This window comes from Rattus norvegicus, chromosome 6 (assembly GCF_021556685.1).
Source record: "Rattus norvegicus strain SHRSP/BbbUtx chromosome 6, alternate assembly SHRSP_T2T, whole genome shotgun sequence".
Lineage (NCBI taxonomy): Eukaryota > Metazoa > Chordata > Mammalia > Rodentia > Muridae > Rattus > Rattus norvegicus.
In genome coordinates this window covers 37,690,099-37,710,706 of record NC_141539.1, presented here as the reverse complement: position 1 = coordinate 37,710,706, position 20,608 = coordinate 37,690,099, and the positions used below count along the sequence as shown (strand labels likewise).

The 20,608-nt window shown below is 42.8% G+C and overlaps 1 protein-coding gene across 53 annotated transcripts in view; it reads right to left on the bottom strand.

Annotated features, from left to right (window-relative positions):
• Nucleotides 1–8,251, bottom strand: part of Pum2 (pumilio RNA-binding family member 2) — an 80,218-nt gene extending 71,967 nt beyond the window's left edge. For 39 of the 53 annotated variants that reach the window (XR_015621735.1, XR_015621737.1, XR_015621736.1 and 36 more), the window contains exon 1: nt 7,995–8,251. The gene's annotated coding sequence lies outside the window, so the exon portion shown is untranslated. Of the gene's footprint in view, nt 1–7,631 lie in introns of all 53 variants that reach the window. The other 14 variants (NM_001434230.1, NM_001434231.1, NM_001434238.1 and 11 more) reach the window with 3 other exon arrangements.
• Nucleotides 8,252–20,608: the final 12,357 nt, after the last annotated feature.

Here is a 20,608-nt window from a genome sequence, read left to right as displayed (position 1 = left end):
GGAAGCACAAGGCCCTGGGTTCGGTCCCCAGCTCCGAAAAAAAAAGAACCAAAAAAAAAAAAAAAAAACAAAAAAAAAACCAAAAACAGATATTGAATAGTAAGGCTGGTAATAATAAAACTAGTAAATAAATTCTAAGTTTACTTTTATTGTAAATTCCCCTGTCAGAATTCCACACCCAGGACCCATAGTATAGAAAGAGAAAAACTCACTCAAAATTGTACACACAAGGGGCTGGGGATTTAGCTCAGTGGTAGAGCGCTTACCTAGGAAGCGCAAGGCCCTGGGTTCGGTCCCCAGCTCCGAAAAAAAGAACCAAAAAAAAAAATTGTACACACACACACAGCACAAAATAAAATTTTAAAAATTTAAAAACATTTAGATATGAACATCTTTTATTATCCAAAATATAACTCTGCTTCCTGAACACAGATGCAATGTGACACAGCAGCTGCCTGATACTGCAGCCATGCCTTTTGCAAGATAATGGAGCAATGCTCTCAAACTCTGGCTGTAGTTAGGAGCTCCATTACTTGCTATCTGAAATGCCTCAAGGTTCTTAGGAATGGGCAAATCATGACCCTGGACGAAAAGTTTCAATCTTAGCTACCTTCTATAAAGAATAACGTCACCCACTACATCGGCTTTAGTTACCTTCTAAATAGCCAGAATGGGTTAAAACGTGGCAGTTTGAACATGCCAGTTAGGGTAAGAAAAGAACCTCTATGCTCAGTAAAATTTGGAATATGAAGGTATTCACTAGTAGACACCAGCTTTGAACTGAACAGTGAGCACTTTTCCACCTGGCCCAAAGAATATCACATAATCATCTGACATATTGTTTTATGCTTTGATGCATTCTGTCTATGAAGCTATACTGGCCCCATAGTAAGAATTTCTCTTATTTGCCTCCCCCATCTTCATTCTTGAGGGAGAGCTCAAATACGCGGGCACAAACCCTAAGGATAAAAAATAATTCCCACATATAGAATAAAAATCGACTATGTCCGAAATTTGTTGTTTAGCAAAGAGTTACTTATTTCTTACTCTAATGTATATACTCCTATGGGTTTGTTCAGTCGTTTTTAACTTGACTATAATATTCAGACTAGATTGGTGTCTTAGGGTTTATATTGTTGTGAGGAAACGCCATGACCAAAAAGCAAGTTGGAGAGGAAAGGGTTCACTTCCAGATCGCAGTCCATCATAGGAAGTCAGAGCAGAAACATGAAGGCAGGAGCTAATGCAGAGACCATGGAGGGATGCTGCTTACTGGCTTGCTTCCCATGGCTTCCTCAGCCTGCCTTCTTAAGAGAACCCAGGACTACCAACCAGTCCAGGGATTCATCACCCACAATAAGCTGGGCTGTCCCCCATTAACCATTAAGAAAATGCCCTCATTTCCCAATTACCAGCTGGATTTCATGGATGCATTTCCTCAATAGTGACTCCTTTCTCTGTGATGACTCTAGTTTGTGTCAAGTTGACACACAAAACCAGCCAGTACAATTTGTTTACTGACTTCTTGAAACTAACATTTGGAAAATGACATAAAGTAAAGTTTTGTAGGGGTAAAAAAAGAAATTATACCTATTCCACGGAGGTAATCTATTTCCTAGCATTACTATTTAAAGGAATATTTCTTAGAGAAGGGATAGAGCTGTAACAGAAATTCCAGTTAATATTTTTCCCCAGGCTCTCAAGGACAGGTTATATACCTAAATCAAAATACAACACAGGGAAAGCAATTCCATAACAACTTTATAATAGTTTCAGGATAATTTAAATCTTCCTAAACTATAATCCTGGTTGTTCAAATTTAAATGTATAAAATTACCAATCAAATGATTGCATTATGGTGACCTCCAGTTGCTCCATTCAGATTTTGTCACTTCTCTCCTATCAGTCACTATGTGATTCCCTCTGGCCGAATGACATTTCACCTATCTCTTGACATTAATGTCTCTAATTTATTTGTATCGTCATTATTACATATGTGGATATGACATTGAGTGTGTGAGGATGCCAGAACAACACTCATGTGAGATGAAAGAACAACTTGGCAGAGGCAGCTCTCTCCTCGCACCTTTACATAGGTTTGGGGTAGAATATACTTAGGTTACTAAGGCTTGCATGGAAAACATCATTAACTCACTGAGTCTTCTCACCAACACAAACTTCTCTAACTTCACTAACAGGTTAGCCCTCCAATTCTGGATTGTAGTTTAGTACAGATATAGTTAAGTTGATCAGGAATAGCCATAATGGTTATACATATGCAAAGCATTTCCTACCCCAAAGTCCACAGTCACCTTTATATCACCTTTGTGACAGCCAAGTTAACTCCTCCTCTACACTATAAATTCCCTAAAAACAAGAATTACTGATTAAGGACATCTAAAGACAGTGTAGCTCAAGACCAATCTACAATCCTCAAACAAGTGTGCTTTTGATAGTATAACCTTAATGAAAAGACATTCAAAAACAAATATACTATATTCCTTAACATTCCATGAATACTTTCAACAAGAATTTTGATTTAAAAGGGCATTTATTTTTAGCAAGCACTTAAGAGTTCTCCTCTTTTACTGATGTAGAAGCCACAGAATCTAGAAATTAAAGCACCCTGTCTCTTCATTTTTCGAAAATCAATTATAATAATTATGCTTCAATCAAATTGTTCAAGTCAGACATAGTGGCTTACCTGTAATCCCAGAACTTGTTAGAGGCAGGAGGATTTTAAATTCATTCAAGGTCATACTCTTAGGGTTTTCCACACCAACCTAAATTACGTAAGAACCTTATCCCCCACCCCCATTACAAAACAAAACACCAAACCAAACTGAATAAACAAACAAAAAAGCTGTAGAAAAAAACCTAGGGCTGGAGAGATGGCTCAGTGGTTAAGAGCTCCAACTGCTCTTCCAGAGGTCCTGAGTTCAATTCCCAACAACCACATGGTGGCTTACAACCATCTGTAATGGTATCCAAAACCTTCTTCTGGTGTGTCTGAAGACAGCTACAGTGTACTCACTCTACAGCGTACTCACATACGTAAAATAAAAATAAAAAAGAAAAGAAAAGAAAAATACCTAGACCCACTTTCTAACTTCAAAACTTTATGCAAAACTGGGAATAAAGATTTAGATTTTACTACAGAAATGTCTGACATTTAATCACAAGAGTACAGATAAAATGGTCTGGAGAAGTTCAAATAGTTCCTACCTATGCTTAATTTTGTTTTTTTAGAAACAGGGTTTCTCTGAGTGTCTTGGAACTTACTCCGCAGACCAGATCTGCTTGTCTCTACCTCCTTCCTATGTGCTGGGACTTAAAGGCATGCACCTGGAGTATTTAATCTTTTGATAGCTAACAAACTATGTCATTTAGTTTGTTTCTTCCCATTGACAGCCCCATTACATAGCTGTCCATAGATTCCTCCTGCCTCTATATTTCACTTACCTATATTGTCCGAATAAAACCAACTACATCTTAGTTAAGATGCACTTATCCCTAAGAAGTCTTCTGGAAATGGTGCCAAAGGGATAAGGTGATGTGTCAGTGATTAAAGAGTGAGACCCTAGGTTCAGATCCCCAAAAACCCATATACACCCACTATCCCCAGGTCCTAAAGGTACATAAAAGGCTGACCATGAAAAACCCCTAAATCTCCAAGAGCCTGGTGTTTGCAATGGCAAACATGAGACCCCCACTTCCAACACTGTGGAAGGTAAGGACCCACACCCAATATTATCCTCTGATCTCCACACATACACTCTGGCACATTCAAGTCCTGTGTCCGAGTATTCGAACACAAACACAAAGAAAAGAACTTACTACTTGTGGCAAGTCAATTATAGCAGAAATCACCACAAAGATCAACCTTCAAACCAGGTCCCAGATTCACTATTTGACCTTCTTTTAAAAATTTTATATATTTATTTATTTATTTATTTATTTATTTATTTATTTATTTATACAGACAGTTCTGCCTGCATGGATGTACACTTGCACACCAGAAGAGGGCATCAGATCCCATTACAGATGGTTGTAAGCCACCATGTGGTTGCTGAGAATTGAACTCAGGACCTTTAGAAGAGCAGCCAATGCTCTTAACTTCTGCGCCATTTCTCCAGCCCAACTTTTTTTTTAAAAAAGAGGACTATACAGAAACAATACTTTCCTACCTTTCCAATTCCACCACATTATATATTTGTTGGCAGTTACAGGTTTTATTCCTTCCTGGGGTATCCAAATTTTGACATTTACACTACATTGACATCTGTGAAGTTCATACTTAACCACACGAATGAAATTTTTATAAGTATTTCACAATGTTTTGGTTGAGTTTAGGGCTTTATGATGAGCTGCATCCAGTTTTTCTTGATCACATACAATAGACCAAGAGTTGGACATGCCTGATAGGCAGTACTGAATAGATAACCTTGTAGTATGTCAATGCATAGCCAAATAAACTAAATCCTTTCCAGGAAACAAATTTGGGGGATCAGTGAAGAGCCCAAGCACATACTTTGCCAGTAAGTAATAATAATCTTGTTTTTTCCTGTCCTGCTTGCAGTCAATTAAAACACCTTTTTCACACTTGAAATTATTCTCTGTAGTTGGCAGCTAGTGTGACATGCGCATCAGGTGGGCACACTGGATGTTTCTCAGTATTCTAAAGTCTTTTATCTCTCCACAAAAGAAAAGAAGAAAGTGAAAATAAGTGCCGTGTGGCATGATAATGGATTAAGACTATAGCAGCCAAACTTGCAGAATGGAGTAAAGAAACCATCCTTTTGTCAACATGCTTGAATAGTCAATCACTTTCAACTTCTTAAACCATTTCATTTTAGATTAAAAAAAGGTAAGAATCAAAGACTCATTTAAAAAGTGAATGAAAGGGGTTGGGGATTTAGCTCAGTGGTAGAGTGCTTGCCTAGCAAGTGCAAGGCCCTGGGTTCGGTCCCCAGCTCCAGGGGGGGGAAAAAAAGTGAATGAAAATTTAAAGTTACTCTTTAAGGTAAAGGTTGATAAACAGGCAAATCCTAATTTCTCATTTAAAGTTCAATCTCTTGAATGATGGGAAGAAAAAGCATTGTGTATCTACCCATATAATAATTCTACAGTGTTTCATGAACTAGAAAACTTTGAAAATATTTCTAAGTCCACTTTTCAACTACAAAAGCAGAAATTTTTTAAAAAATGACTTGTCAACCGGGCAGTGGTGGCACTCCCCTTCGATCCCAGCACTTGGGAAGCAGAAGGCCAGCCTAGTCTACACAGAGTTCCAGAGGACTACACAGAAACCCTGTCAAAACAAAACATTTCCATTTGAAGCAACATTTTCATTCTACACTAAAATTCAGAACCTAATGAACCAAGAGGCAAGTTAGACTGATGGTGAACCAACAATTTTTAATGCTGGTAAAGCTACAGAGGAATAGTTTTAGACTTTAACACAATCACTAGTAGCACAAGCCACTACCATTCTCTCCTGTAGAAAGAAGATGTCTACCCTGGTTGGTCTCATGAGGTAGGACACATTTTCTGCAGGGGACACACTCCCAGGAAAAGGGAGGAAGGGGTTCAGCATGCTACCTAATTCCCTTACAATAAGCCTAATAGACAAAGAAGGAAAGAAGAAAGTAAGCTCTAGCCAGATAGTTTTGATGCTTTCTAAAAATATGATCTATAAAGTTTGGTGGTAGCAGGGTATACTTTTAATCCCACCACTTGGGAAGCAGAGGCAGGTGGATCTCTGAGTTCAGGGTCAGCATGATCTACAGAATGAATTCCAGGACAGTCAAGGCTACACAGAGAAACCCTGTCTCCATAACAAAACAAAAATCTAATTATTAGACAATTTCAATTAACCACCTACAAGTGCACTGTTTATTAACCTATTAGTAAAATGGCCTAAAGCTGTGAATGAATGCAAGTTATACAAAGCCATGGTGAGATAGGAGTATTCACACAGTGTATTTCAGATAAATACAAACACAAACACCCACACCCACTCAACATACACACAGGCAGTCTTGGTTGGTGAGAAGATCAGTTCTGGATGTCACACCTGGCCTAAATCAACTCTGATGTCATGCCTGGCCTAAATCGATTAGTGCTTCTGATAATGTCAAAAAATACATATTTAAAAGACAAAACTATCTCTTAACACCAGAAAGATGAGGTAAGAAAAAAAAAAATCAATGTTTTTGTACAGGTGCTAAATTACTTTAAAATCTTGTGCAGTCAACAAAATAGAGGCCTGCCTACAGCCTGACAACCTAAGTTCCATCCCCAGGAACCACAAGGTGGGAGGGAGAAATCACCCACAATCTGTCCTCTGACCTCCATACACATGCCACTAACACAGAGACAAAAAGTTACCTAAAAATATAAAGAAAAGTTACTTTAAACTCTTACTAAATGCTAACCACCTAAAGGAACTTTAGACTCAAGACAAAGAAAATTTTATTAAATCACTAGACAGCTTAGATTGCCTGAAAAGGTTTAAAAGTGGTCCTTGGCAAATCCACTTAAGGTAAATCAGACTGATAAAATTAGAAAAATAAAAGAAAAATCCCGAATATTGAAGCAAGTTTCTGAAATACAAAAAAGTTATTGTAACTTTTTCGTGTGGAAGAGTTGTGCTCCAAAACACCAAAGACAGCCCTACAGAACTTAGTTTCTCCCAAAATTATTCTAAAGACACTCTTGTGATAAAGAATATGCAAGTACTTACGACTGTTCACCTGACGTAAATCATTTATAAACAGGATATTAGACTAGCAACAGAGGCTTATTATTAACCAATTAAAAATATCCATCTTTGTATTTTTAACAGGATTCCTGGCCAGAATTCCCTAAACCATCCTCCATTCACCCGGTCACATGGTGAAGAGTCACGAATCTAAGCAGTGAACAAGCTTTAAACACGCCAAGGTAATTCCTTAAAACTGCTTTCGTGACACACTGTATCGTTTCCAGGCATTGCACCCTGTTAAGCATTTAAAAACATTTCTCCAGAAATCCTCATCAAAAAAAAAAAAACAAAAAAAACAAAAAAAACAAAACCAAACCCAAAAACAAAACAAACAAAAAAAACTGCCTCCAGATTTCTTTAAATCTGAAAAAAAAAACTGTCAGAGCATGTCTTCTTGCACATAAAACGTCCGAAATCTATCCCCTTCCCCAAAAGTCCAAATGTTACAGAAAAAAAGGCTACTAGGAAAAAAAAAATAAGGTTTCTAAAGCTGTAATCTTGGAAGAAGCACTAACTTTACACGTGTTTGGGTATAACTCCACACAGTTTATTTTCCCTCAAATCTGACCGTATTCACACACAAAACTATGGTTCAAATATTTGAAGTCGTTGATTTGGTCTTCGGCTTTAAAGTTATACATTCTTCGGGGGTACTGAAAAGATGTTCCCCTAACAAAAACACCACGTTCCTTACTAGGGCACCTGAACAGGTCGAACCCCAAGTCCGTTTTCTTTCACATCCACATCCGTTTGGCAAGTTTTCCTGGACACTCGCAGGCCTCGAGGACCCCCCCCCTCCCAAAACCTCCCTACACCCACCCACCCATACTCGTTCTCATAAAACCACTCCTTCCGCTTCACCCACTTCCAACTCGCACGTTTCTCTGGGTCCACCGAGCTTCTTCCAGACTGCGGGAACCCAAGGGCTGGGGGCCGGCTGGCACACGATTTGGTCACTAAGGCCGGCGAAGCGGGGCCAAGCGCAGGGCGCGGGAAGGAAGCGGGAAAGCCGCGAGCTGCGCCCCCTCCCCCGCCGGCGCACACCCCCTTCCGGCTCCCCTCCCCCGGCATTGTGCGAGCGGGGCCCAGGCCGCAGTCCGCCGCGATACCCGCCCAGGCCCGACCTGTTCCCGCCCGAGGCCTGCTCCCGTGGAGGCCGCCACACAAAGCCCGGAGCCGTACCCCGCGGCGCCCACGAACCAGACGGAGCGAGCGCGGGCTGACTTACAGGGCTGCTGCGGCCGCGCTGCCTCAGCCGGGAGACACCGACCGTTGGGCACCGGCGGCGACGCTCTCGGCCGTCCGTCCTCCCCCTCCGCCTCCGGTGGCGGCGACGTCTTCTTTCTCCTCCTCCTACCTCCCTCCCCCCCACCCCACCTCCTTCTTCTCCTCCCCCTCCTCCTCCGAACCACCGAAGTACCGAGGGTGAGGCACAGAGACTCACAACAACATGGCTGCCACCGCCGCCTCCCCTCCCCTCCCTCCCCCGCCCACCGGCCGCGCGCAAGGCACTTCGGGAGAAAGGGGGGAGCGCTCACCCAGACGCGACGCCTCTCAGTGATGTGCGTAGCTTCTCCCGCGCGGCGGGCGCAGGGGGCCGGTCGGGGCTCTGCGCATGCGCACTGTCGCGGCTCTCTTCTCGCGGGTGCGGCCGCCATCAAGCGTGCACGTACCGGCCTTTACCTTTGGGTTCAGGGCTGGGCTTCGCGCTCGACCTCTATCGCTCTGCCTCCGGGGCTGTTCATGCGCCCCGTATGGTGCTGCAACCCTCCGACTTTCTGTATGAGGCTGAATTTATTCACCCACCGCTTCCTCTCGGATATCTCATTGTTCTCCCTAAACTGCCTGTGTGTAAGCACTGCTGCCCATGCCCCCCAAAACTGGGGTCTCCCGTTTCACTTCCGGGATGCTGGCACCTACAGGAGCTGTAAACCTTAATACAGGCCCCTACCACTCAACGCTTATCTCCCTTTTTCCCCCCAAATATTGGAGGTTTAGGGTGAAAAACGCACCCTGTAAAATGTTTGTCTACTATCTAGTTCCAGTACTCTCCGTAGGCAAGTGTTGCTAACTCCCTGCAATTGATGAGACAGGGGTACTGGGTAAACACAAAAGAAACTAACTTGTGCTATGTGTCAGACTAAATGTTTTATTACCAATGACTCCAAAAATTTGGTTGCAGTCTTTGGGACCACTTTCTATCACAGCGAGCTTGGGCACGCATGGGGCAACTTCCTGATGGCTTACCTCCTGGTTTTGACAATCCAGGGCCTTGTAATTACCCTGTGTTAATGTCTTTCCTAGGCATCTGTGAACTCTACCAAGCTAAGGACTGTGTGTTTTGTTCGTGCGATGTCTCCTAGTGCCTGTTAGACACAGGAGCTCTTTGAATTTTCATCATTACAAAAACGGACGTTTGCGTTGCTTTGACAGAATACTAAATCAGGTCATTTATAATGAAAATAAATTTCCTTCTCAAGCTTCTGAAGACCAGGAAGTCCAATGCTGAAAGTTGCCAGTGTAGAAAGATCCTTGGTGCTGTGTAATCCCGTGGTGAAAAGCAAAAGGACAAAAGAACAAGAGAGGAGGGGTTGAGCTTGTTTTTATATTACCCACTCTCAAGATAACATATCCTCCCTAGATAGTGATACTAATTCATGCAGGAGGGCCCTTTGACTTAATCCACCTCTTCTTAAATATCTATATGCATGTTTTTTTCATGTGTGGGCATGGCATGTGGAGGGCTGAGGTTGACACTGATATTGGAGCTCACTAATTTTACTGGGCTGGCTGACCAGTAAGTCACAGGAATCCTTCTGTCTCTGCCTGCCCAGCACTGTGTAGGTACAATTCCCTGCTTTTTAAACAGGTTCTGGAACCCAAACCATCTCAATGCTTGTTCAGCAAACATTTCACCAACTGAGCCATCTCTCCTGGGCCCCTAATCCCATCTGTTATTAGGCTCCAAATTCCACCATTGTTGCACTGAATTTTTTAGTTCCAACCCATAAACATTTAGAGAAGCATCTGCACCTCCCCTGCATATCAAGTTTCTACCTCCTGCCCAAGTTTCAGGCTTCCACTTGAATATCATTCTTGTCACCAAACATGCTAAGAATTGAAGTCAAATCTATACCCTATCCCCAAACCTTACTCTGTCTCCACAATTAGCAATTTCATCACCAAGTCATTCCCAAAAGACTATTCTGAACCACTTTTACTGTTTTCCTCTTTTCCCCCCACTCCCCACATAGATAAATCGACAGGCCTTGTAGATTCTGTAAAATTGAAATTATTTTTTCCATTTTTTTTTCTTTTTCTTTTTTTCAGAGCTGGAGACCGAACCCAGGGCCTTGCGCTTGCTAGGCAAGTGCTCTACCACTGAGCCTAAATCCCCAACCCCTCCATTTTTTTTCTTTTATTGGATTTTTTTATTTGCATTTCAAATATTATCCCCTTTCCCAGTTTCCCCTCCAGAAACCTGATATCCCATCTCCCCTCCCCCTGCTTCTATAAGGGTGCTCCTCCACCCACCCACACCCTCCTACCTACCCACCCTGACATTCCCATACACTGGGGCCTCTCCTCCCATTGATGCCCGACAAGGCCATCCTCTGCTTCATATGCAACTGGAGCCATAGGTCCATCCCTGTGTTCTCTGAGGATGGTGGTTTAGTCCCTGGGAGCTCTGCAGGTCTGGTTGGTTGATATTGTAGTTCTTCTTATGGGGTTGCAAACCCCTTGCCTTGCAGATTTTTAACTTCCCAAATATTTCTGCAGACATTTCCTTCCCCTGTCCCCCCACTAATACAGACCTCGTCTTTATAGGTAGCTGGGTCAACAGCCTTGCCATCACTGGTCTCAGTGCATGCAGTAAGTTCTTCTCACTACCATCTATCATACAAGTTCAACTCATGGTACTCAGAGCCCTCCTTCAAGCATCCCAGCTCACTGTGTGTTCCAGCAGCATTTCCCAAGTACTCTTGCTTGCTCGCTCTCTCCTCTCCTCCCCTCTCCTGTCCTCTCTGTTGGAAGGAGAGTTGTTCCATTAAAAAATGTCCCCAGGCCATGCATGTTGGCTACATCTGTAATCTCAGCATTTAAGGAAGCGGAGGCAGGAAAGTCTCGTTGCTTCAACTTTGACTATATATGTGTGATGACTTGTATATGCTCAGCCCAGGGAGTGGCACTATTAGAAGGTGTGGCCCTGTTGAAGTAGGTGTGACACTGTGGGTGTGGGCTTTAAGACCCTTACCCTAGTTGCCTGGAAGTCAGTATTCTGCTAGCAGCCTTCAAATAAAGCTGTAGAACTCTCAGCTCCTCCTGCACCGTGCCTGCCTGGATGCTGCTATGCTCCCGCCTTGATGATAATGAACTGAACCTGTAAGCCAGCCCCAATTAAATGTTGTCCTTATAAGAGTTGCCTTGGTCATGGTGACTGTTCACAGCAGTAAAACCCTAACTGAGAAAATATGATATCCTGACCCCCCCCCAAATTGTCCCCCAAATTAAACAATTATGGGATTATGGAATATATATGTTTTGCTTGTCTATAGAAAACACATCCTGTGCATTCCAAATTACAAACTGTAGAGGACATTAGGACACTGAGCTGGATTATTGAATCCACTTGGCCTATAACAAAGTCATTACGCTTGTTTAGGTAAAAATAGATGGAACCATCAGAGTCTCTTATTTAGAAAATGGAATTGGGATGAAGAGACACAGCCCCACACACTAGACAGTCTCTATGAGCTGGCCTCACCTCAGGTTCCAGAGAACCTCTTTAGTAGAGGTGAAAGAGTTGGTAACACTGTTTCTCTTCCATGTAGAAGTTTCTCTTCCACTTGCTTAGGTGACTGCTGACTGCCTAAGTACTTGGGAGTATGAGAAACTTGCCTGAAAACTCTTTATAATGAATTACTACTACTACTACTACCACAACCAGCATTACCACCACCACCACCACCACTTCTCCTTCTTCTTTGTCTTGCTGAAGTTAGATCCAGCAAATTTCTACTGCAACCAAGAACCTTAACCAAAGCCCATCTGAGTACTATGGTTACTGTATGGTGCATATAATATGTGAACACCTTTTATCCATTGCTGCCTTTAATCCTCTCAACTTCCTCATGAGCAGGCCTGGCATTCTGTGCAAGGCCTTACTTAGAAGGGCTCTGCAGTTGGTTTAATGTTCTTGTCACCATCTAGAAAGTCTGAATGGTGTTTGGAAGAGGAACCCCTCCTTTTCATTTCAATTTACCCTGCCTGACCTCTCAGTTGTTATCTATTTGAGGAAAGGTTTCTTTATTGCAGGAAACCTTCCCAGCATCTTGAAAATTAAAGTAGCCATTGTAAATACCCAAGTGAGAGATGCAGAATGCAATGTTTCCCACACTAATTGGACCCAGAAGAGTTCGTTTTCATAGATTATCCCTTATGGTTTTGTGTCCTGAAGAACAGTAGGCCTACCCTTTAGTGATCTGACTCTGCCTTAGCCCATCACACTGCATGGCGAGCAGTTCCTTGCTTTTGTGCCTTCACATATGCTTCGCAATCTGCTATGCTCGTTAAGCCCTCGTGATTATAATTGGCTTCTCTTTAGAGTTACCTACAAGGAAAGAATGTATTCCTCAGCTAATATAAATATCTCGTGTGCTTGGCAGTTAAGATGGACATCGTAATTGACACCTCAACCAGCCACTCTAATCACCCGGGAGCTTGTTAGACATGCCAAAATGGGCCCGTGGCCAGGCCTACTGAATCAGGATCTGCATTTTAAAAAGATTCTCGAGCAATGGCCTATACAAAGTAATGTTTGAGAAGCATTAGTAAGCTAATCACAATAGTTCATCATGCTTACTGGACATTGCTCCTGTAATGGGTGTGCCTTATCCATTTTGAATCAGCAACAGTCTCTCTCTCTCTCTCTCTCTCTCTCTCTCTCTCTCTGTCTCTCTCTCTCTCTCTCTGTCTCTCTCTCTGTCTCTCTCTCTCTGTGTGTGTCTCTGTCTCTCTCTCTCTCTCTCTCTCTCTGTCTCTCTCTCTGTCTCTCTCTCTCTCTCTCTGTCTCTCTCTCTGTCTCTCTCTCTCTGTGTGTGTCTCTGTCTCTCTCTCTCTCTCTGTCTCTCTCTCTGTCTCTCTCTCTCTCTGTGTGTGTCTCTGTCTCTCTCTCTCTCTCTCTCTCTCTCTCTCTCACACACACACACACACACACACACACACACACACACATTGTAAACAAGAACATATGTCACCTTCTTGGCTCCTGCTGACAGGCACTATATGACAACAAGGGAAGCCAGGCTGGGGTCAGGCTGCTGTAGCCCATCTCACGTTGTTCTTCCTTCTTTCCTAGTAACTAGCTCTGGTTGTCGCTCGTTCTTGTAGCCAGGACAGAATGAAGTGTCCTGACTTTGCACCCACATGCCTTTCATCTTGGGAAGTATCTGTGTGATCTGTTGACTCAAATGCTTCTTGGCCAGAGTTGTACATCACAATCACTCAGGGAGCGTTTAGCATGTATCACTTCCCAAGTCCCACTTCTGAGATTGCAGCTTAACGGGTCTGGGCTGGAGCCTAGACATCGGTATGTTTTAAAAGCTCCTCAGTGGTTACAATGTGCAGTTATGATTGAGAAGCAGTAATTTAGGCAGATCACATCCTGGAGCATAATTTCATCCTAATATTCCCTATGCAAATGGTCCTTTCCCCCGGGACTGTTTGTGAAGATTCTTGTAAATTCATTTTATAACTTTGTTATCTTTATAAAAATAATACAAGCTAGGAATGGAGAAATGACTCAGCAGTTAAGGACATTTGCTGCTTTTTCAGAGGACCTCGGTTTGAGTCTCATCACCCACATGATGGTTCCACATGATGGGCAATGGTGGCACACATCTTTAATCCCAGCACTTGGGAGTCAGAGGCAGGTGGATCTCTGAATTTGAGGGCAGCCTAATCTACAGAGTGAGATCCAGACAGCCAGGGCTACACAGAGAAACTCTATCTCAAAACAAACAAACAGATAAAAACAAAACAAAAAGCCCAAAACAATATGAATGAATGAATGAATGAATGAATGAATGAATGAGTGTAACTCCAGTTCCAGGGGGATCCAATACCCTCTTTGATTCTCTGCAAGTACCAGGCATGCAGGCAAGGCATATACCAGACATGGTGCACAGACATACATACAGTCAAGGCACCCAATCACATAAAATTAAAATTTAAAATAATAGTAATACTACAAGTCCTTTATGAAGATGTCCAAAAATTAGTCAGGCATTGAAGGCACGCACCTTTAGTCCCAGCACTCAGGAAGCAAAGGCAAGCAGATATATGAGTTTGAGGCCAGCCTGATCTTCAGAGTGAGTTCCAGAAGCTGCCCAGAAACCCTGCCTTGACACTCATCCCAACAACAACAACAACAACAACAAAACAACAACAACAACAACAGGATGTTCAGAAGTTCAAAAATGGTACTTTCATTCATGGTTCATGTTTTATCTTCACGAAAGTGTTTGTTTGTTTGTTTGTTTGTTTGTTTGTTTGTTTATGGGCAGGATTTCTTGTAGCTAAGGCTGGCCTCAAACTCAAATTGTAGATGAGGCTTGCCTTAAATTTCTTTTCTTCTCTTTTTTTCTTTTTCTATTTTTTTCCCCCCCGGAGCTGGGGACCGAACCCAGGGCCCTGCGCTTGCTAAGCAAGCGCTCTACCACTGAGCTAAATCCCCAACCCCTTGCCTTAAATTTCTTATCCTCCTGACTCCCTGCACCTTTGAAGTTCTGGGGTCAGAGATAAGCACCATCACCCAGGGCAGAAGTTAGTTGGTGGAAACGGCTTTATCCTCTGCATAGGTCATTTTGTTGCTAACTGTTTCATTCTTCTGAGTTTCCTGGTTAAATCAAGCTTTTCCCCAGAGCACTCATTCAATTCGTGAATTACTAAATATTCATTGCCAAGCCTTGAAGTGGTGCACAACGGCCCCTACTATGATGCTTTGGTTTCCAGGCTGCCTTAGCCCTGCAGGTCCATCTTCTCATCTCATTTTGAGGCAGCGATCAAGTCAGTTCTACTGATGGTTGGTCCCTCCTCTTTTAGTCCTAAGCTCATGCTATTAAAGCCATGGCTGTACAGGCTTTGCCATTGAACTGCCTAGCTACCTGTTAGGCTCTGAGGACAGTAGATAGCTGAAGAGACACTGGAGGCCAGAGAAAAGGGAAGCCTCTTGCTGCTTCTCGTTTTCATATAACTTCTGTCCACCCAACTGCAGCAGTTGCTTCCTGTTTTCAGCTTCTTTGCACACTCCTAGAGTTAGCTCACAGTACTTCCTTAGTCTCAAGCAGAGGCTGGGCAGTACCTCAGACCCAGGGTTGTTTCTGAGAACTCCTGTGCTATAGCAGTATCCAGGCCACCCCTTCCTTGGGAATCCATGTGCCTACTACATGGGATTTGTCCTCCTAGTTTCTCAATTCAGATAATATCCATCTCCTTTTATTTCACCTTTATTCCTTTGCTCCCCCAGGAGATTTATGTATTTATTGCATTTATTAACTGCATTACTTCATCGGCCGATTCTGTTTTGTCATTTCTTGGATGCCTATGTAACTATTCCTTGCATGAAAGTCTCTCTGTTAAGATAATTAACTTGGGGGCTGGAGAGATGGCTCAGCGGTTAAGAGCACTGACTGCTCTTCCAGAGGTCCTGAATTCAAATCCCAGCAGCTACATGGTGACTCACAACCATCTGTAATGAGATTTGATGCCCTCTTCTGATGTGTCGGAAGATAATTAGTGTGTAGCTGAGCATTGTGATACACTGAAACAGGAAGGTCACAAGACCTAGTCTCAAATAATTTTAAAGAAAAACAAACAACAAAAACCTAAAAGGACTAGAGATGTAGCTCAACGACAGAGTGTTTACCCAGCACATGTGAGGCGCTGGGTCCCATCCCAGCACCACATTGAACACAACAAAGAAATAACCAATGTAGCTTCTGCTTTCTTGACTCAGGAATCATCTTTTGCAACTTAGCATATTGAAATCATAGTATTATATGCTTCCTTAGTATAGGATCTGTAGAAAAATGTGAATTTTTTAAAAGACCTACTCATTTAGTTGTACGTGTGTTTGCCTGCACTATGTATATTCAAAAATGCATGGAAACCAAAGGATGTCAGATCCACTGAAACTAGAATTATAGCTGGCTATGTTGGTGCTGAGGACCAAGTCAGGGTACTCTGCAAAAGCAGTAAACACTCTTAACTGCTGAGCCATCTCTTCCAACCCCAGAAAATGAGATTTCTGCATACTGTTATTTAAATTTGTAGACAACCTTCTTAGTTCTTATTTAAAGCAGAATTATGGAAATACAGCTTATATACTTCATAATTTTCCCCTTTTTCTTCGTTGGTTGTTTTTTGGCGCAGGGTTTATCTGTATAGCCCCAGCTATCCTAGAACTCACTCTGTAGATCAGACTGGTCTCAAACTCAGAGATCTGCCTGCCTTTGCCTCCCAAGTGCTGGAATTAAAGGCATGTACCACTACCACGCAGGTATAATCTGTTTAATGTTTACTATTCAGCGTGGTTTACATTGTTGTTATTTATGCATGTGGGTCAACCTGCAGGCATATCTGCACACCGCAGGTGTGTGGTGTCCACAAAGGCCAGAAGTCATCTGATTGTATCTCCTGGGACTGGAGTTACAGACAATTGTGAACTAGCATGTAGATCCTAGGAATCAAACCCAGGTCCTCTGGAAGAGCAGCCAGTGCTCTTAGCCAAAGAGCCCTTTCTCCAGCCCCTCACTGTTTGTGTCCATAAGTAGGTGTACTCAAGCTTAAGTCCAAGTGGATCAAGGACCTCCACATAAAACCAGAAACACTCAAACTAATAGAAGAAAAAGTGGGGAAGAGCCTTGAACACATAGGCACTGGGAAAATTTTCCTGAACAATTTTCCTGAGCTTATGCTCTAAGATCAAGAATCAACAATTGGGACCTCATAAAACTGGAAAGCTTCTGTAAGGCAAAGGACACTGTCATTAGGACAAAACAGCAACCAACAGATTGGAAAAAGATCTTTACCAATCCTACATCTCATCCAAAATATACAAAGAACTTAAGAAGTTAGACTCCAGAGAGCCAAATAACACTATTAAAAAATGAGATACAGGGGTTGGGGATTTAGCTCAGTGGTAGAGCGCTTGCCTAGCAAACGCAAGGCCCTGGGTTCGGTCCCCAGCTCCGAAAAAAAAAGAAAAAGAAAAAAAAATGAGATACAGAGCTAAACAAAGAATTCTCAGCTAAGGAATATCGAATGGCTGAGATATACCTGAAGAAATGTTCAACATCCTTAGTCTTCAGGGAAATGCAAATCAAAACAACCCTGAGATTCCACCTCACACCAGTCAGAATGGCTAAGGTCAAAAACTCAGGTGATAACAGATGCTGGTGAGGATGTGGAGAAAGAGGAACACTCCTCCATTGTTGGTGGGATTGCAGACTGGTACAACCACTCTGGAAATCAGTCTGGAGGTTCCTCAGAAAATTGGACATTACACTACCTGGGGACCCACCTCTACCTCTCCTGGGCAGATACCCAAATGATGCTCTAACATGTAACAAAGACACATGCTCCACTATGTTCATAGCAGCCTTATTTATAATAGCCAGAAGCTGGAAAGAACCCAGATGCCCTTCAACAGAGGAATGGATACAGAAAATGTGGTACATCTACACAGTGGATACTACTCAACTATAAAAAACAATGACTTCATGAAATTCATAGGCAGATGGATGAAACTAGAAAATATCATCCTGAGTGAGGTAACCCAATAACAAAAAAACACACATGGTATGCACTCATTGATAAGTGGATATTAGCCCAAAAGCTTGAATTACCCAAGATACTATCCACAGGCCACATGAAGCTCAAGAAGAAAGACCAAGTGTGGATTCTTCAGTCCTTCTTAAAAGGGGGAACAAAAATATTCAGAGGAGGGGATATGGAGACAAAGTTTGGAGCAGAGACTGAAGGAATGGCCATTCAGAGACTGCCCCACCTGGGTATACAGCCCATATATATACAACCACCAAAACTAGATAATATTGATGAAGTCAAGTAGTGCATGCTGCCAGGAACCTGATATAGCTTTCTCCTGAGAGACACAGCCAGACCATGTCAAATACAGAGGTGAATGCTAGCAGCAAACCACTGAACTGAGAACAGGGTCCCCCTTGGAGGAATTAGAGAAAGGATTGAAGGAGCTGAAGGTGCTTGCAACTCCAGAAGAACAACAATACCAACCAATGAGAGCTCCCAGGGACTAAACCACTATCCAAAGACACATGGACAGACTCATGGCTCCAGCTGCCTATGTAGCAGAAGAAGGCCTTGTTGGGCACCAATGGAAGGGGAAGCCCTTGGTCCTGCCAAGGGTGGACCCCCCAGTGCAGGGGAATGTCGAGGGGGAGGGAAGGGGTGATAGTTGGGGAGGGGGAACACCCTTATAGAAGAAGGGGTGGGGGATGGGATAGGGGGTTTATGTCTGGGAAACCGGGAAAGGGAATAACATTTGAAGTGTAAATAAAAAATATCCAATAAAAAATAAGTATGTGTACCCATTACCACAGCCAGTTTAGAGTATTTTCATCACTGCAATATGAAGGTATGTATCTTTATGCTACCCTTTTCCTAGCTCTCCTGTTACTTCTAAACAACCAGTAAAGGGCTTCAATTCAGTATTTTTTGACTGTGTAGTTCAACACATCTGAAACTTGGGATCCTTCTGCCTCAGCTTCCCCAGGTTCTGGCATCATTATTACCAGCATTCATAACACTTTTTAATCTAAATAAATGATTGGCTTGTGTATTTTATTAAAATGGAATTATTTATGACTTCATGTTACTGGCTTGGTCCACTTAAGCTTTTGAAGGTTTATCCATGTTAGATGCACTTCATTTCTTTCGCTCGGAAAATAATATCCCATTGCATCCAATGTTTCACACCTTGTTTAATTATTCACCAACTAATGAATACTTTGGTGTTTTCTGCCTTATTATTAAAAGTAAACATTTGTGCACATGTTTTAATGCAGAGCACCTTTGCGCTTAAGAATGTTTCTTTCCTTTGATTTCTCTAAACAAGCATATATATTTATTTATTCATTTAGAAAGATGGTCTCATGTAGCCCAGGCTGGCCTGGACTCACTCTGACGCTAAGGATGACCTTGAACTCCTGGTCTTCCTGTCCTCATCACTACTAGAATTAGTGATATGTCCCATGGCTACCAGTTAACAAGGTGCTAGGGATAGAACCCAGAGCTTTGCACATGTCAGTCAAGCACTTTGCCCACCCAGCTGCATCCCCAGCCTGGCTGTGTCTTTCAAGTCAGGATCTTTGTCATCCTGTAGTGTGTTCCTCCCACCTTTCCTGCCTGTCACCTTTCCTGCCTGTCAGTCCAATTGAAAGGCCACTGTTTTCTGGGTTTTTTATTCTTGCGAGTCATGTTTCCCCATAGGCAGATCTGACATACCTACTCTGTGCTGTAGATTAATGCAATCGGGAAAAAAATTTTTTAAACAGTTTTTCTGTGTAGCCCTGATCATCCTAGAACTTGTTCTGTAGACCAGGCTGACCTCAGAATCACAGAGATCCATCCACCTGCCTCTGCGTCCTGAGTGCTGGGATTAAAGATGTGCAAGACCCTGCCAGACTGAAATCTTTTTAAACTACACTTCTTTATTTGAGGGGTAGGCATGTGGATTTCTTAGGATGCGTGGGAGTCAGTTTTCTCCTTCCATCACGTGGGTCCTAGGGATCAAAACTATGTCATGTGTCCTAGTGACAAGTCTCTTTACTTGATGAACCATCTAATCAGCCCCAAGTAAAATATTTTTGAAAGCTGTGTTACTCATCTGGAACCAGTATGTCTTCCCTTTAGGTCTGCAGTTGTAGTGCTGAGTACAGTACTGAGTGAAGCTGTACCATCTTGGCTGGAAGGAACATATTCCAAGTAGAGACTCATATGCGCTCTCTTCTCTCTCTCTCTCTCTCTCTCTCTCTCTCTCTCTCTCTCTCTCTCTCTCTCTCTCTCAGACTATTGAATTGACAGAGTGGTAAATTTCTCAATAGTCTCATGCTGGGAGAAAGGGAAGCCTGAAGCCTTGGTACTAGCCAGAGGAGGAGCTTGTCTTCCGGGATGTCGCCTTCAGGTTAGACCAGGAGCCAAGACAATGCCTTAACCAGAACCACTGATTGATGTAAGCGTACCATTTACCCTCTATAAACCCGAAAGTCTTGCAGTACCTGGAGGATGGACTTATAAATAAGTACCTCTTTGTTTCTTCCTCTTCCAGATATGATGGCATTGAATAAATTTCCTTTCTCCGCTTATTAGTATAACTTGTCTCTATAATTAGCAATATTGAGGGCGAGTGGCTGAACGTAGCTTGTTAGGGCTGCCAAGGGCCCAGGTTTATATTCCACAAACTCCAGTACCAGAGTCACCTCTCTTTAGCTTGAGGAAAGCATGGCTGTGTGCTTTTAAGCTTGGCTGTGTGCTTTTAAAGCTAAAGCAAGAGCTTTCAGTCAACGCTAAATTGAATTCTTGGCGAACAGCATAGATTCTGGTCACTCAATAGAAATCCTCTGAACAGTCTTTGCTAGTGCCTACCACCCCCCGCCACCCCCTCCCCCAGTCACACGTCTGGTCTTTCCCACTCCCATGGGCTTCGGTGTGTTCTGCCAACTAAGAGTAGCCTGGTAGATGTCAAGCTGGAGTGACATCTGCAGTGTCTCCTGCTCCATCACCTCCTAGCATCTTGGTATGTTT